The sequence below is a fragment of the Hevea brasiliensis genome, chromosome 8 (assembly GCF_030052815.1).
Source record: "Hevea brasiliensis isolate MT/VB/25A 57/8 chromosome 8, ASM3005281v1, whole genome shotgun sequence".
NCBI classification, from domain to species: Eukaryota; Viridiplantae; Streptophyta; class Magnoliopsida; order Malpighiales; family Euphorbiaceae; genus Hevea; species Hevea brasiliensis.
In genome coordinates, this window is record NC_079500.1 from 100702447 (window position 1) to 100715294 (window position 12848).

General features: G+C 32.4%; 1 long non-coding RNA gene across 1 annotated transcript; it reads right to left on the reverse strand.

Annotated features, from left to right (window-relative positions):
• Positions 1 to 9005: 9005 nt before the first annotated feature.
• LOC131182392 (uncharacterized) lies at positions 9006 to 11287 on the reverse strand. The gene is made up of 3 exons (XR_009150765.1): positions 11042 to 11287; positions 10146 to 10213; positions 9006 to 9243 (listed from the first exon to the last, which is right to left on the reverse strand). It is a non-coding gene; the product is annotated as an uncharacterized LOC131182392 (long non-coding RNA).
• Between the last annotated feature and the right edge of the window lie 1561 nt (positions 11288 to 12848).

A 12848-nucleotide genomic window follows, 5' to 3' on the forward strand; every position in this document is an offset into this window, starting at 1 on the left:
GACCTCCTTTCTTTGATGGTAATGACTTCTTGTATTGGAAAAATAGGATGTATTATTTCCTTAAATCAGAAGGGTTGACTTATGGGATGTTGTAGAAAATGGGCCATTCACCCCAACTAAAATTGTTGATAGTGTGCATGTAGCTAAGCCTAAGGGTGAATGGAGTGAGCAAGAGAAAAGAAGAGTTGCTTTAAATGATAAGGCTATTCATGTTCTATTTTGTGCATTAAGTAGAAGTGAATATAATAAAGTGTGTATGAAGTCTACTGCAAAAGAAATTTGGGATGCTTTAGTGGTTACTCATGAAGGTACTAGTCAACTAAAGGAGAATAAGATGGATTCCCTTATCTACCAATATGAATTGTTCAAGATAAGTCGGATGAAACCGTAAGTGAAATGTATGATAGATTTGTGGAGATTATAGGAGGAATTAAATCTCTTGGGAAGACATTCACAATTGAGGAGCTAGTAAAGAAGATTTTAAGAAGTCTTCCTAAGGAGTGGCTACCTAAAGTAACTTCACTCAAGGATTCCAAGGACTTGAGCAAGGTACAACTCGATGAGCTCTTAGGAAATCTCATTGACTATGAGATGACGCTCAAAAGAGAGCAAGTGGAGGAACCTAACAAAGCCAAAAAGACCATTGCCTTCAAAGTATCTTCTGAAAACTCAAGTGATGAAGATGATGAGTTTGATGAGGAAGAATTGGCTCTAATGACAAGGAGAATAAGGAAGATGCTCTTCCAAAACAAGAAGTTCATCCCAAAGAGGAACTTCAAGAAGGACAAAGGAGAAAGTAGCAAGAGGGATCTTCACATATGCTTTGAATGCAACAAACCGGGTCACATTAGAACGGATTGTCCCAAATTGAAGAAGCTTTCAAGAAGTTCAAGAAGAAGGCACTTAAAGCAACACGGGATGAATCAAGTGACTCCGAAGATGAGGAGATTGGTGATCAAGTTGCCCAAATGTGCTTCATGGTAATGGAGGAAAGCTCTAATAAGGTGTGCTTAAAATCCTCAAAGCTTGAAAGTAAGTGGTACTTGGATAGTGGATGTTCAAGACACATGAACGGAAATGCCAATCTCTTCCTTTCACTTGAAAAGAAAGATGGAGTTGGGCAAGTGACTTTTTGGTGATAATGATAAAGGTAAAATTATGGGAATAGGTAAGGTTGGTAAGAAAAACTTCCCTATTCTTGACAAAGTGCTTTTGGTTGATGGTTTAAAACATAATTTACGTAGTGTTAGTCAATTATGTGATAAGGGTTGTAGAGTTGTTTTTGAGTCCAAATCTTGCTTTATGTCTAGGATGAGTGATAACAAAATGTTGTTTATTGGTGAAAGAATTGAAAATATTTATGTTATCGATTTGCATGCTTTGTCTAACAAAGATGTCAAGTGCTTTGTTTCTATTAGTGATGACTCTTGGACTTGGCATAGAAGGCTTGCACAAGCTAGCATGAACCTTCTTGCAAACTTGAACAAGGATGAGCTAGTTGATGGGCTACCCAAGATCAAGTTTCAAAAGGATAAGGTGTGTAATGCATGCCAAATGGGTAAGCAAGTCAAGAGCTCTTTTAAATCTATTCATAAGGTATCTACTTCTAGACCTCTTCAATTGTTGCATATGGATTTGTTTGGTCCTACTAGAGTAGCTAGCTTCGGTGGTGCATATTATGCCTTGGTGATTATTGATGACTTCTCTAGGTATACTTGGGTTGCATTCCTTGCTCATAAGGATGAATTTTTTGATATTTTTGAGAGATTTTCAAAAAGGGTTCAAAATGAAAAGGGTTTTCAAATATCTTCTATTATGAGTGATCATGGTAGAGAATTTGAAAATGAGAAATTTGATAAGTTTTGTAACTCACTAGGGATCACTCACAATTTTTCTTCTCCTATGACTCCCCAACAAAATGGTGTTGTTGAAAGAAAAAATAGAATTCTTTTAGACATAGGGAGGACAATGTTAAACGAATATAATTTACCTACTTATTTTTGGGTAGAAGCCATTAATACGGCTTATTATGTTTGAAATAGAGTTTTGATTAGACCTATTTTAAAGAAAACCCCTTATGAGCTATGGAATGGCAAAAAACCTAAAATGGGTTATTTTAGAGTTTTTGGTTGTAAATGCTTCATTTTGAATACCAAAGATAACTTAGATAAATTTAGCTCTAAAACTGATGAAGGTATATTCTTGGGGTATTTTACATCTAGTAAAGCATATAGAGTCTTCAATAAGAGAACCTTAATTGTTGAAGAGTCAATGCATGTTGCATTTGATGAAGCTAACCCCTTTGGTCCTAGAAAGGATATTTCTTGTGATGATGATGTTGTAGGTAATCTTGATGAGTTAACTCTTTAAGATCCTCAATTTAGTGGAATTCAAGATCAACACATGGAAGATCCCTTGAAGGACTTGGGAGTTGATCAAGTTGAGCTTCAAGAGCAACAAGGTCAACCATTTGCATATCAAGAAGTTCAACAAGATCTACCAAAAAATTGGACATTCAAGAAGGATTATCCTCAAAACCTAATCATTGGTGATACATCAAAAGGGTTAACAACTAGATCCTTTCTTAGAAATATATGTAATAACCTTGCATTTATTTCTCAAATAGAACCTAGGAGCATAGATGAGGCCATTAATGATGAGATTTGGGTACTTGCAATGCAAGAGGAGCTCAATCAATTTGAAAGGAATAAGGTTAGCACCTTAGTTCCTAGTTCAAAGGACCATCCATCTATAGGCACCAAATGGGTGTTTAGAAACAAATTAGATGAGGATGGAAACATAACTAGGAATAAACCTAGGTTAGTAGCCAAAGGCTATAACCAAGAAGAGGGCATTGACTATGATGAAACCTTTGCCCCCATAGCTAGGTTAGAAGCCATTAGAATCTTGCTTGCATATGCATCATACATGAATTTTAAGCTTTTCCAAATGGATGTTAAAAGTGCTTTTCTAAATTGTTTTATTGATAAGGAGATATATATTGAGTAACCTCCTGGTTTTGAAAATCATGAGTTTCCAAACCATGTTTTTAAACTGACTAAAGCCTTGTATGGTTTGAAACAAGCTCCTAGAGCTTGGTATGAAAGGCTTAGTAACTTTCTTTTACAAAATGATTTTTTAAAAGGAAAAGTTGATGCAACTCTTTTTGTTAAAAATCATGTAAATGACATTCTTGTAGTACAAATATATGTTGATGATATTATATTTGGTGCTACTAATGAGTGTTTGTGTGAAGAGTTTGCTAATACAATGAAGAGTGAGTTTGAGATGAGCATGATGGGAGAACTCAAGTTCTTCCTTGGGCTTCAAATCAAACAAGCTAAGGATGGCATCTTTATCAACCAAGCCAAGTACACCAAAGAATTGATCAAGAGGTTTGGAATGCTGAATAGCAAGCAAAGTAGAACTCCAATGAGCACAAATACCAAACTTGACAAGGATGAAAAAGGAAAATCAGTTGATGAAAAGCTCTATAGAGGTATGATTGGTAGTATTTTGTATCTCACAGCTAGTAGACCGGATATTATATTTTCCATATGTTTATGTGCACATTTTCAATCATGTCCTAAAGAGTCTCATTTGCATGCTGTTAAACGTATTCTCAAATACTTGAATGGTATATTGCATTTAGGTCTATGGTATCCTAGAAATGCATCCTTTGATTTATGTTCATACTCGGATGCCGACTTTGCTGGAAGCATCCTTGATAGGAAGAGTACCTTAAATACTTGTCAACTCCTAGGACACTCTTTAGTTTCTTGGTGTAGCAAGAAACAAAATACGATTGCACTTTCTACGCCCAAAGCCGAATATGTGGCTGCGAGTTTTTATTGTAGCCAAATACTTTGGATCAAACAATCAAAGTATCTCTTGATTACATTCCTATTAAATGTGATAACACAAGTGCAATCAATTTGACCAAGAACCCATACAACATTCTAGAACCAAGCATATAGACATTAGACATCATTTTATACGTGATCATGTATTGAATGGTGATGTTGTTTTTGAGTTTGTTGATACACATCACCAATTAACTGATATCTTTACAAAACCTTTGTGTGAAGATAGGTTTAATTTCATTAAGAGAGAATTAGGCATGCTTGACAACCTTGATGCTTAAGATTGTGATTTACTGTTCACATTATTGTTCATGTTACTGTTCACATGAACAAAATATGGGTTTCCTATTTTTGGCTACCATATGATCACAATATTATTCCTCATTAATTAAGATTGTTCTCCTTTATTATTCTATGAAGGTTATTTGCCAAGATTCTGTTGATGCTCTGAATAGACTCCTTGATGGTTTTACAAGTCCTATGCAAATGAAATTAGTAAATTTGCATTGAAGTCCTCTTGACTCTTTATAGGCTGTTCTTTAGAATAATTGTTATATTGCCATAGTTCTTATATCTTTTGGCATGGTGGTACACCTTTGAATGATGCCATAACTTTTGTATATCTTTCCTTCTAGAGTGTATTTTGATGATGCCAAAAGGGGGAGATATATAGCTAGTGGATGAATTAGCTAAGTGATACATGCATTTTGCATAGTCATTTAGGTTAGATTTCATGGCCATTTCATTCACTTGTTAGTCATTTTTAGCCAATTTTATTAGTTATTTAGATAGTTTTCCATAATTGTCAAATTTTGGGTTAATTTGTGATTTTGTTTTGTTTTGTAGGTGAAAATGGTGTTTTGAGAGACTAAAAAGTAATTGCTCCAGTGAGCAGTGATTCTCAGAGCAAAAATTATCAAAATAAAGCTTAAAAGTTGAAGAATGCAAAGTGGTCAAAATGTGCATAATCTACTGCATAAGTTGTGCAGTTTTGCACAGGGAGAAGAAGTAATTTTCCAAACCTGTCGAAATCTGCATAAGTTAATGCATAACTTATGCAAATTCATGCCCTGTTTATGCAACTTCACGGAAAACTGCATAACTTATGCAGTCTCGCATCCTGCTCATGCAACTTCACGGAAGAGCACCCAAACTTGCCGAAATCTGCACAACCAGCTGCATGACTTATGCAGTCTCATGCCTCACTCATGCAATATCATAGGAAGCACCTGGCATTACCAAATTTGCTCAGAATCTGCATAGGAAGCTTGCACAACTTGTGCAAGTCTTCATAATGAGCTGGCAGAAGAATTTTTACACATGAATCCCTTCCTCAAACACACCATTTTTAGGGTTATTTGTCAGAAAGTATAAATAGTGCCCTTACCTCATTTTTGGCAAAAAGAAGAAAGAGAGGAAGACAGAAAAAGGGGCAGAAAAATAGAAGAGTAGTCGACTTCCATTCTTGGGGAGCAGAATCTAGCTTCTTCTTCTCTTCTTCACCATTTTCTACATTTCTCCAACTGGGTTTCTTTAGTTTTAGTTTATTTTCATGATTTATTGCCTCTTTTACTTAGAATTTCTTGTGTTAAACATGGATTGTGAGTAGTTTTCTTTGATTCTGGAGTAAGGAATGTAATATTTTAGTTATTTTTGTGGATTTGAACTGGGTTAGTCCAAATTTAATGAAATTTATGAGGTTTAATCCATTTCTTGTGTGCTTATTCACATGCTTAATGAAGGGCCCCATTAAGTTATGTTCTTAATCCTTGGTTGAAGCACCGAAAGGAGAAAACCAAATGATAGTTAATCAAGAAATTGGACTTAATTAGCTTAGATCTAGAAATAGACTAAGGGTTAAAAGGGTTTTAATAGATTGATTAAAGAACCTAATGGGTCTTGGTTAATTTTAACTCCACGAAAGTAGGATTAAGTTAATTAAGGCACTCTTTGTCTCACTCGAAAGAGTTTTCAAAGGATTTTAGAATTAATCTCCTTTAAACCCATAAATTTCATAGATTGGGCTAGCTAGGGAAAATTCCAAAATGACTTAAATATAAACCCTTAACTCTAGAATCGTCTTTTATCAATTATTGCTTAGAATTTTACTTTTGAGTGTTTAGTTTAATCTCATTTTATTAATTTTCATTATTAATATTATCAATTTCTTTATTTTGTGAATTATTAAATTAGTCATTGTTTGAATTTAGTTTTGCATTTTCATACCTTATACTTTAAATTCTCAAATTTCTTTTATTTATTTGATTAAAATATAATTTTAACATATTTTATTTTACATCAAAAATTCAATTGAAAACACAACTCTCCGTGGAAACGATATCTTTTTCTATACTACTTGAACAATCCGTGCACTTGCGGTTGGGACACATCACTAAGTGGATGAATAATTTCAAATTTTAAGCTTTAAACATGATATATAAATGATGATTTAGTAGGATACATGTTTTGGGTATACTTATGTGATGCTTCTTGGTAATCCTTTGATACATATTCTAAATTGTTTTTGATATAACAATAACTTTGCATCATCATTCACCTAGGACTCATGGCATTGCATTTATTGAGTCAAAGCCTCTCTTATGTGCTCTCCAAATTCTATTTAGTAAGGCAAAAACTGTTTTTGAAAGGGGGAGTACATTAAGGGGGAGAATTTATGAAAAACACACACTTCACTTGTGCTTAATTTTTCTCAACCACTAATTGTTTGTCATCAACAAAAAGGGGGAGATTGTTGGACCTAGGTGTCTTAACCCATGTTTTGATAATAATAAACAATTAGTGTGCTACTAATATACTTTGGAAGTATTTGTGTTGAGTTTGTAGGCCATAGACTCAAAATTGCCAAATTGCTTCAAATCAAAGTTAAGGAAGAGTAACATAAGGAAGCAAACATTTATGAGAACCTATAATGTAACTTTTATTTATTTTATATCTTCTAAATCTCATTTTATAAATTATGTTGGCTCAAGTCTAGGTGGTACTAAGAATATTTTGTTTAACTTAGTTTTCACCTAATTTTTTATCAAGGGAAAATTAAATAAATTTTTCAAAAATCAAAATTAATTTTGAAAAGTATTTTAGTTGCAAAATATATTGAATTAGATTTCCAATGGTTCAAACGGATCAAAAATCCGAGTTCGGATCAAAAAATTATGAGTTTTTTAAACTCTTAATTTCTTAGTATCTTTACTTGTAACTTTTTCTTGACCAAGGGGGACTAAAATGAAATCTTCACATATGAGAAATGAAAATTTATTTTTGAAAGTATTTTCATTGAAAAGTTTATCAAATTAGCTTTCCATCGATTCAAACGGATCGAAAATCCGAGTTTCGATCAAAAAGTTATGCATTTTCGAAACCTAAGTGCCCTTTTGACACTTTCTGTCTAGAGAGCACTTCGGCAGCCGAAAGTGGAAAGTTCAGCAGTCGAAGTTCACTCTTTAAATCATGGTTTTTGAGTGTTAAAAGTCATTTTGTCTAGAGAGCACTCCAGCAGCCGAAAGTGGAAACTTCGGCAGCCGAAAGTGACTTTTGAAAAGCTATTTTTTGGTGCTTCAACCTTCAGCAGTCGAACCTGGGTTTTTGCAACTCGATAAAATAGAGCTTTGGATGGTTGAACGGCTAGTTTTGCATTTAATGTACCCCCAACGGCTATTTTCTTGCAAAAACTATAAATATGCACCATTTATGACTGGAAACAAGTTTAGACAACAATAATCTTTTGGAAATTTATTGTGTTCTAAAGATTTTCTTCATTCTCTCTCTCTAGAACTTGAGCTACCATAGTTAATGTTGAGAACTTGATATTTGAGTTGTAAATTCATTGTTCTGAGAGTTTCGTCAAAGTTATTGTGAGCACTTATTGTAATTTTGAGTGTGATAGAGCTTTAAATAGCTCTTGAATGTAAAGGGATTTGTAAAAGAGCAAAGGTTTGCTCTTGTGATAATTGTAAGGGGTTTATTCTTCACCCAAAGAAGAATTTCAGTGGAGTTAACTCTCAAGGAGGGCCTTGAGGAGAGGACGTAGGCTTAGGATAGCCGAATCTCTATAAATCTCTTGTGTTATCATTCTTCCTTTTCTTTTCTTTGTGTTTAAATTTTTTTTAATCTTTAATTTTGCAATTAGAACCCAATTCAACCCCCCTCTTGGGTTGCTACAAGGGACAACAGAAACCACTCCTTAAACCAACAAGCACAGTATATACAGATTCTCAAAATAAGGAAACCAATGCAAGCATAACTCATCAAAATATTAAAAAATCAATCCTCCATTAAAGCATCATTGTTTAACCAAGTTTACATCACTACCATACATCACAACAATTACTTGTAATTAGCTAAATTTATATACAATCAATAATCTCCAACTACCTCAAACTAAATGAATAAAAATTTAAATCAAATCGACCTTTTTTCAATCTCATAGAATGCAGACATTCAAAAGATCAATAGGTCTTTATGATAAAGATAGAGAAACTTTAGTTAACAAAAGTAAAACAAAGGATCAGTCTTGGTAGCTGGTGGTGGGTCAAGTCAATTGTGGCTTTGCTAGCATTTTCCTTGTTTCTACTTTTCTTTTTATTTCCTTATCTTTAGTCCTCTCCTAAAGTCTTTGTGGTGGGTCAAGTGCTTTGATGCTACCATACATCATGTTAATTATTCATGGTTGGTTAAACTTAGTTAAAATATCAAACTTTTTTTATTAAGAAAAAATTACTATTTAGTCCTTATATTTTAACGAAACTAATTACTTAGTCCTTATATTTTGAAAATTACACTATTTAGTTTTTGTATTTTTCTTTTATTAAACTATTTAGTTCTTCTATCAATTTTTTCGTTATTCATATAATTCAAATTACTATTTAATCCCTCTCTTTTAAAGAAACTAATTAGTTGATCCCCGTATTTTGAAAAACACTATTGTTTAGTTTCACTATTTTAGTGAAACTAATAAGTTAATCCATGTATTTTGAAAAATATAGTATTGGATAAAAATAGAAATACAGTATTTTGAAATTTTACTATGTGGAGACTAAATCTGAATTTACATTTTTTTTTTAATTTTCAATTCCCTGAACATCATTTTTGTGTTTTCAATATTGAGAAATAATTTTCCTTGACTACTTAGAAATTTAAGAAAATTGATAAATATTTTTGTGTAGACAGCTTATATTATTTTTATTAATAGGTAAAAACAAAGAGAGAATGAGGGAGAGAAGGATGCAGACTTAGTGTCACATCCTTATTCTCTACTGTAGATTTCCTTCCCTTGCTTCCCCAGAACCATCGAGTCTAGCCAATCAGAGCTCTAAGATCCATCAAACTAATATCCACTATTCACCATAAATTTCCTGCAAAACTGATGAGTTGGGTGGGGTGAGTATAAACTACCCAGTGAGATGGCATTTACAATATACATCATGCAACAACAAAAAATATAGAAGAAATAAGCTAAATGGATAGATGAAAAAAATAATAAGAAGAAGAAATTAGAATAAGCTGAATAAATTGAATAATCAAATCAACATGCTATGCAATTCTAGAATCTCCAAATCACTCAAATTATATTCTTCCTAGTTTCTAAGTATTCCTCACAGATATAAAAATTATCGATAATTGGTGTTTGATATCCAAAGATATGCCGGAGTATCAAAATAGATATAAAAATCATAGCAATGCTGTGTCAAATCTCGCAGTGGCGGCTCCACCCTCTCTATGGACAGCCCTTTCCTACTTCACTAAACTGGACTGCTGGCACCCCTCTAATGGAAGCAAATATGCTAAATATAATTTTATATCTCATAGTGATACAAGAGCTTATCATGATTGTCAGTACCATAGACCATCTAATTCATAAACTCCAATAACCAACTTCTACGAAACAAATCATTGCTACCCAAAGTAGCCAAGCAATTCCATCATTAATACCCATAATCTCATAATTCTTCTTATAATTATAAAATATTAAATCACATCTGCTGAACTTTGCTACTATCATTTATCTCTCTGTACAAGCTATTAGTCTCATCATCATTTACCATTTATTTCAATTTCATAACCTCCAACTCTCTTTCTAGACTTGCTAGTATGCATGAAATATTGGAATGGCAATGAGCAACAATAGAATGGAATTAGATTGAACAATAAAGATGAATCAAATAATCAACAATAATATCGAAAGCAAATCACAATTTTCAATTTTCAAAGGATAAGAATCAATTGAGAAGCAAATTTATGCCATGTATTATAAATACTACTCACCTGACCTCATGATACCAACTAGTAAATATCACCTTCCATCCACTTAAAACCATAATCAAAAGCTCCTCCTAAAACCACAATAATCATAATCAATCATAACTTCACTTTCCCAAATTTCTCAAATCCACAAGCCATTAATCATATCAATATTTTCAATTATCCAACTTATAGCTCTATAAAAATTATAATATCAAAAATAATAATCAATTCCATAATTTCCTTAATCATTAAAATATACTCATACACCAAAAATCCAACTAAAATTCACATATATTTCTCAAAAAATATTCCATAATCACTCAAAAATTCAACAAATACCATATTCAATCTCAAAATAATCTTAGTTCCATCAAAATTACTTATTCAATTTAACCCAACCATTAATACCCAATCTGGTAGCTTGTGCATTCAAATTTATATATAATGATCCAACCGTCAGATAAATCCCAAATTTAACCATATATTCAAGACATCCCTATATAACATCAGTAAAAATTTTAACATCAATTCATCTATATATCATGAGATATCAAAACATTCATTCAACCCTTCAAAATCTGAATTTTGTAGAAATCAGTCTTACTCAGACAGCTCATGCAAAACAATTTATATGTCATAAATCACAAGTTCAAAATTCACAAAATTTTAACACAACAGCCTCAACATCCCATATATCATTTTTACCAAATTTCATAATTTTCTAAGCATCCTAAGTATTTATTTTCCTTAAATTTTAGTAGCCAAAATTTATAATTCCAATTGCAGACAGCCTGTGTTTAATAATATATTTCTCCAAATCTAACCGTTGAAAAATCACCAAATTTTAACCATAACTTCTACACATACAAACCTCAAACATACCCAAAAATCAACGGTGAAAGATGAGCCAAACTCACCTGGACAGAAGAAAAATATGCTACCTCTGCTGACCCCTGTTTTTGCTACTGTTCACCTTCTTCTCCATTTCTCTCCCTCAAATTCCTTGTAACCCAGATAAAAAATCCTTCTTTTCCCCTTGTTAGTGTTCTTTCTTGCTAGAAAAACTCGGAAAAAAAATCCAGCACCAACTCCCTCTTCCCTTCTCTTCTTCTCCTTCTTCCTTTCTTTCTTTCTTTTCCTTTCTTTTTCTTCCTCTCCTCTTTCCCAATTATTGTTCCCATTTCGTTTTTTTTCTTTTTCTTTTATAGAGCCTGCTGGAGAGTCACGTGGGTTGCAACCTGCTGTCCCAATTTTTTAACCAAATTTCATTTTGGTCCTTCAACTTTCCATAAATCCTATTTTCCACCCCAAAACTTCTGCAACTTTTCCTTCAAGTCCAAGTTCAAATTAAATTTTTCTCCCCAAAACTTTATAAATTTTATTTCCATTCAAATAATAATCATATTTAATATTTCTTCAAAAATTAGGGTGTTACACTTAGGGGAGAAGAAATTTGGAGAGAGAGAGAAATAATGGAAGACAAGAGAGAAATAAGTAGGAGAGAATTTGAGTAGCTTAAGTATAAATAATAATTATGGGAGTAAGTAGTTAACGGAGTCAAATTATAGGACTAACTAATGTATTTTTCCAAAAGATAGAGACTAACTAATTAGCTTTACTAAAATAGGTGGATTGAATAGTAATTTGATCAGCATTGACTAACGAAAAAATTGATAGAGGGACTAAACAGTTTAATAGAAGCAAAATACATAAACTAAATAGGATATTTTTTAAAATACAAAAATTAAGTAGTTAGTTTCATTAAAATACATGGACTAAATAATAATTTACCCTTTTATTTATTCATATCTCCCTTTCTCGTCTCTTATATATATTTTTTGAAATAATTTACTATTAACTTTTTATGGCATAACAAAATTCGCATTATTTTTTAAGTACTTTTTTTAACCATAATTTCATTATCAAAATTTAATTATGTTAATGAATTAATTTTTATCATTTAAATTGCAGCTTTAACTGCTTTTCAATTTAAAAAAAAATAGTAATTAAAATTTTATTTTATTAATAAAATACCATTAGACTACTGCAGATGGAAAAGAAATAGAAATTGAAAGAATTCACAGATAAAGCTAGTGCAATGTCCACACCAAAAGAAAACAAAAACAGTAGATCAAAGGAAAGGGGGGGGGGGGGGGAGAGGAGCTGAGCAGAGAAGAAAGGACAATTTAAGAAGAGAGAAATTTAGAATAATTTTCGTGAAATTTAGAATAATTTTCGTGAAATTCTCTATGAATGATATCTCTATGTCTGGGGGAGGCTCAAGGCCTTCCACCACTTCCTCATCATTGATTTGTCATTTCTCTTCCATCACTCCATATAAATCACAGGGCTTTTATTTTTTTTTTGCCCTCTTCTTAGCTTCTTCAGTCTCTCACCTCCTCAAGTTAATTTATTTCCAACTTCATTTTCATATACGTTCAATAATAAGCAATCTTTGTTTTCTCTCATTCTCTGTTATTCTTAAGAGTAACAGGGAGGATACATCACAACATTTGCAGAATTCATCTTTGTGCTTGTCCATTTCATTTCATTTTATTTCTTCAAGTGACATAAACAGAGTGTTTGTTTCAGAGTCTCACTTCATTTCTTTCTTTTTTCCAGTCTCAATTTTATCTGCAAAACTGCCACAATCATGGATTATGGAACTGTGAATTAAAGTTCACTCAGAATGTACCACACAGAAAAGAAATCTATTGTAATATG